The sequence below is a fragment of the Taudactylus pleione genome, unplaced genomic scaffold (genome assembly GCF_031769625.1).
Source record: "Taudactylus pleione unplaced genomic scaffold, aTauple2 ptg000472l, whole genome shotgun sequence".
In the NCBI taxonomy this organism is placed as follows: domain Eukaryota; kingdom Metazoa; phylum Chordata; class Amphibia; order Anura; family Myobatrachidae; genus Taudactylus; species Taudactylus pleione.
Genome location: NW_028284874.1, coordinates 75001 through 81653, shown reverse-complemented (window position 1 = coordinate 81653; position 6653 = coordinate 75001).

Sequence of the window (6653 nt, the reverse complement as noted above, 5' to 3'; positions counted from 1 at the left end):
TAAAGAATGCCCGCCGTGAGCCAATCACAGCTCGAGACGTCATCGCTCCACCCCCTCGGCTGGCTTATATAAAGCCAGCGCGAGACGATGTCCAGTCACTCAGTCCATCAGCAGGGTAGCTGGAGAGAAGACCAGCTGAAGCAGGAAGACGCCGCAGAAGCTCTGGATGGGCGACGGCCAGGAGAAAGAGCTTAAAGGCCGCCGCCCTGCAGGTGAAGATGCCGTGGAAGTCCTGGGGAAAGTGGCAGCCATCAAAAAGATCTTAAAGGCTGCCGCCCCCCCAGATGAAGTAGCGGAAAAATTAAATATTACAACAGTCTCTTAGTTTTATTTTAATATTTGTTTTGCAGGGGTACTTTAGGTACCAGCGTGCCCTTATTGCCCTGCCTGCTGGTACTTGTGCTTCTCCAAGTACCAGTGTGCAGGGATGCCTGCTGGGACATGTAGTATTACTGCAAAAGACAATATTTATATTTTCATATGCACCACACTACACAATCAACCCAGCACCCACCAACCAAAGGTGCCCTGAGGATGGGGACCCCTTTATTGGGAGTGTCCCCAGTTCTCCAGGGAACCCTGGCCTGGGCTAACTAATGGTCAGGGATGATGCTTTGGCTGGGGGGGCCTGGTGAAAGGGCTCCCCTGGCTGTGGCATCACCCCCATGCTAGAAAGGGTCCAGTTCTGGCAAATACAGGGGGACCCTACACAATTTTTCCACCTGTATTTCCAGGACTGGCTCAGAGCCCAGTGCTGGTTGCGCTTAATACGGGGGACCCCTATGTCATTTGTTCCCTGTATTTTGGCAACCAGGACTGGTTCTAAAAAGTCTGGTGCTGGTAGTGCTTCTTACGGGGGACCCCTACATCAATTGTCCCCTGTATTTAGCACAGCCAGTACTGGGGCTCTAAAGCCCGGAGCTGGTTGGTCTTTGGGGGGCATGCCTTTTTTTTTTTTTACACAGGTTTCATTTTTAAACAAGCACAGATGGGTCTCACTGTTCCCGTCCATGCTTCTGTGCTTATTTATACACAGATACAGGTATTTCAGATCATTCAGATCTGAGCCTGCATCAGTCTGCTGGTACCTCCCCCGGGTCCTGCCGCTTGCACCACCACCACTGCTAACGCCCATGGGTCCCGGCCGCAGCTAACGCCCGCTATCCCCCGGGTTCCGGTGACAGCTTACAGCTGCTTCCTTCCCCCGAGCCCACCGCCGCTACTGCCCGCACTGACCTGCCATCTTGGTGCACCCAAGTGAAGTCACAGTGAGAACACCTGACGGAGGCTCCTACTGAGGCTGCGCATCAAGTTGAAACTTCCTATCTCTATAATGGCGGATTTGTGAGGTAATAGTTTAAAAACTATAACTTTCTCAATTACCTAAACCCTAAAAGCACCTACCCTGGAACAATAGCTACCTAATAAAACAAACCCAAAGTGTAAATTTACCCCCCTACCCAGTTATGCCTTCCCAAAAATCCCCCATAGAGAACAGCAGAAAAGGGGTCCTAATTGAGTGTCAGAAAATACTGACATTTGGAAATGTAAATTACGCCCACGTCCTCAATTTTTATGTTTTTGCCCTGAAATTTGGCATGCAACACAGAGCGACAGTTCTACCAGCCCATGCCAAATTTTAGCTCCGTACCTCCAATAGCTTTTGAGGTGTAGCCCTTTAAACACCATGCCCCATCAGATTTTCTCTATGGGAAAATTCAGTTTTTTCCAAGAGGACCCCTACGTTGCTCGTCCCCTGTATTTTGGCAACCAATACTGGCTCTGATTAGCCTGGTGCTGGTTGTGCTTAATACAGGGAACCCCTACATTGTTTGTCCCCTGTGTTTAGCACAACCAGCACTGGAGCTCCAACGCCAGTTGCTGGTTGTACTGTGGAGGCACGTCATTATTTTTTTATATTTCACATTAATTTTTTAAAACAATACATGGATGAATTTCACTGATATGTCCATGCATCTGTGTCTTATTGATTTGATTTTCCCAGGTACATGCCCAGCACAAGTGAGTCCCTCTGTCGCCCACTGATGCTTCTGTGCATGCCCATTGCTGCCACTGCTCCGCACCCCTACTGCTGCCACTGCTCCACATACCTGCAGCCTGCCCCTGCAGCCGTCTCTCCCTCTGCACCCTTAAAACACCTCCTGTCTGCTGTCTGCTCCTCCACTCGTGTTAGTGTACCTATTTGTTGTCCTTCTGCCCTGCAAGTGGCCTGGTTTACTCATCAAAACCCTGATGGTTAATAAATTATGAAAAAACAATGACAATCCATAGACAAAAAACATGTCCCATTAAGGCTTCTTAGACATGATCTAAAATTTCACAAAACCTACTGAATTTCTGCCACGCAAACTAAAAAAAAAACGCAATGAAATTACGATCATTAAGGCTGACGCCTTAATGAGTGTGTTCCTTGCACAATACAGATATGGTATGCTATCACACCCTGTGGCTAACTGCAGATTCAGCACTCTCACAGGATGAGATTGCTATCACTCACAAAATGATGGAGCTGCTAATTCACAGAATTGTGTGCTCATTGGAATACACAAATGCAATCTATGCAACTGAGGTCTGAGCAGTTATTTGGCTCCCACATCCCACTCAGTGCCCACAATATTCCCATTCGATACAAGCAAGCCCCATAGCGACTGAAGTTCAGTCGCTCGGCGGGCTCGCGCATGCATACGCCAGACGTGGCTCTTGCGAATGGCTCTGAATCAGGCCCATAATCCAATAAATAGTGTATTAGATAGTCCTATCTAATACACTATTTATTGGATTAAGTCTCTGTGTGCCTTCCCTTTTTTGGATAGATATATATATATATACGATATAAAGTCTCTGAGTGCCGTCTGCTTTTTCTGAGGATCTAATTGGGCGAGCACACCCCCTAGGGGGGCACCAAACAAGGTATCCCTGTTTTGGAGTACCGTAGTGCCGGGGACAAGCGTGGATATATATATCATATATATATATATATATATATATATATATATATTTACAGCTCACAACTAAACAACAAGGTGGTGCAAGTCATCGGATGTTAGAGATGAGGTGTATGGTCCCTGTGACAGTCAGACCACCAGCGTTCCCTGTAGCCTCACAATCATTCCCCACATCTTACTTATTACGTGGTTTGTCTTCTCTTTTCCCCACAGGGTCAGTAACGCAGAGCAGTCGATAATCCACTTCTAATTCCCTGAGAGGTGACTGACATGAAAGATTCATCATCACTTCTCTAGCCTCACACCCCTAATTGGCTTCCAATTAGAACACAGGCCAGCACTCATATGAATGGTGATGAGATAGTCATTACAGTCCCCTGTTAGGTTATAGGGTCTGATGGTCATTTTGCCCCCGATGGGATTTGCTTTATTAGACAGACAAACTCTAGAGAGAAACCTGTCAGAAAATATTTATTTTTCTTTCTCTACCTGTAGATTTTATAGTGGTCAGTATTGCTGCCGGCCAGGGCCAGTACTGTGGGCCTGATTCACTACCATACGCAACTGCGAATACGCACGCAATCGGCCGAATGTTGCATGCATCGCAGTGCGGGAACTAGCCATTACGTTCGGGACTGCGATCACAGTGACTACGCAGACCCGCCATTGCAGAGTGATTGACAGGAAGTGCACTTTGTGAGTGGTAAAAGCGGGGGGTGGTTAGCCAAACACAGGCGCGCCAGTGCGTTTAAACGCCATTGCAGGGGCATGCATTATCCACTGCGATGTCATACGCAGCCTGATAGCGTGCGATGAGGTTAGCAATTCCTGAGTAAGGTCAGAGCTTGTGCAAATGTGCGTGAGGCTGCGATGGTGCTCCATGTTACCGATGTTGAGATAGCGCATCCGCACATCGCCTCGTACCCCTATAGTGCAAATTCTTTTTAATAGTTTTTACATTTTTCCTAAATAATCTTGGTTGAGATTTAATTATGGTTTCCATTTATCATGACAGTGAGGGAACATCAGAGAGCAGGGCCAAATTAAGAGATGTGGGGGCCAAGCAACTTATGAGGGTCCCTGCCACTATTCATTAATTGACGGTGTGTTAAATAAAACCCACCCATGTGCGCCATCCCTGCCTCCCGCTAGCCCTTCTATGTACAGGTTGGGTAAAGACTACACTGGCTGCTGCCGCACCATGAGGAGGATAGTGAGGGCCAAGTGGCAAGATGACCAATTCATTTGTATAGGCCCTTGTTGTGTTAGGGCCCCAGGGATGGTATGTTGGGGCCCCAGCGTTGTGTTAGGGCCCCAGGGATGGTATGTTGGGGCCCCAGCATTGTGTTAGGGCCCCAGGGATGGTATGTTGGGGCCCCAGCGTTGTGTTAGGGCCCCAGGGATGGTATGTTGGGGCCCCAGCATTGTGTTAGGGCCCCAGGGATGGTATGTTGGGGCCCCAGCGTTGTGTTAGGGCCCCAGGGATGGTATGTTGGGGCCCCAGCATTGTGAATAGGGCCCCAGGGATGGTATGTTGGCTGCACCCTGGACTGGCTATTATCGTTGTGATTTTTAAGCTGTGTTTTAAGCTCATTTTAACGTTCGGAAATGTGTACCTATATAATATACCATACATATATCCACTAGAAATTTAAAGCCATGGGCGCATATTAACATAAATCAGGTCCTTATTTCTCATACCCTATTTTCAATGCAGTAGTGTAAATTATCGCTGGCATGTGTCGCTGCTGGAGCCCTGGGACAGAGCTGCCATTGCCCGTCTCAGCAAAGATGCCACTATCACTTTGATTGGAAATGGCGCAAGTACAGTACTGCCAATGTTCAGCCACTGGGATGTGTATGCGTCAGTAGGGGCCAATGGAGAAGGATCCAAAGGAAAAAAACAACAATTATACAGTTGAGTTGCCCATATGCTACAATAAGACAACGTCACCTGAAGCATGGTAACTCTATCTATCTATCTATCTATCTATCTATCTATCTATCTATCTCATATCTATCTATCTATCTATCTACCTATCTATCTCATATCTATCTATGTATCTATCTATCTGTTTAATTATCTATCTATCTAACTGTCTGTCTATCTATCTCATATCTATCTATCTATCTATCCCATATCTATCTATCTATTTATCTATCTATCTATCTATCTATCTATCTATCTAACTGTCTGTCTATCTATCTCATATCTATCTATCTATCTATGTATCTATCTATCTCATATCTATCTATCTATCTCATATCTATCTATCTATCTATCTATCTATCTATCTATGTATCTATCTATCTCATATCTATCTAACTATATATCTCATATCTATCTATCTATCTATCTATCTATCTATCTATCTATTAATCTATCCCTTATCTATCTATTTATCTATCCCATATCAATCTATCAATCTATCTATCTATCTCATATTTATATATCTATCTATCTATCCATCTATTTATCTATCTATTTATCTATCTATTTATCTATCCCATATCTATATATCTATTTATCTATCCCATATCAATCTATCTATCTATCTATCTATCTATCTATCTCATATCTATCTATCCATCTATCTATCTATCCCATATCTATCTATCTATCTATCTATCTCATATATGTCTATCTATCTATCTATCTACCTATCTATCTATCTATCTATCTATCTATCTAACTGTCTATCTATCTCATATCTATCTATCTATCTATCTATCTCATATCTATCTATCTATCTATCTATCTCATATCTATCTATTTATCTATCTATCTCATATCTATCTATCTATGTATCTATCTATATATCTCATATCTATCTATCTATCTATCTATCTATCTATCTTTCTATTTATCTATCCCATATCTATCTATTTATCTATCCCATATCTATCTATCTATTTATCTATCCCATATCAATCAATCAATCTATCTATCTATCTATCTATCTATCTATCTATCTGTATATCTCATATTTATCTATCTATCTATCTATCTATCTATCTATTTATCTATCTATTTATCTATCCCATATCTATCTATATATCTCATATCTATCTATCTATCTATCTATCTATCTATTTATCTATCCCATATCTATCTATCTATTTATCTATCCCATATCAATCAATCAATCTATCTATCTATTTATCTGAATATCTCATATTTATCTATCTATCTATCTATCTATTTATCTATCTATTTATCTATCCCATATCTATCTATATATCTCATATCTATCTATCTATCTATCTATCTATCTATCTATCTATCTATCTATCCCATATCTATCAATCTATTTATCTATCCCATATCTATCTATCTATTTACCTATCCCATATCAATCAATCTATCTATCTATCTGTATATCTCTTATTTATCTATCTATCTATCTATTTATTTATCTATTTATCTATCCCATATCTATCTATATATCTCATATCTATCTATCTATCTATCTATCTATCTATTTATCTATCCCATATCTATCTATCTATTTATCTATCCCATATCAATCAATCAATCTATCGATCTGAATATCTCATATTTATCTATCTATCTATCTATCTATCTATTTATCTATCTATTTATCTATCCCATATCTATCTATATATCTCATATCTATCTATCTATCGATCTATCTATCTATCCCATATCTATCTATCTATTTATCT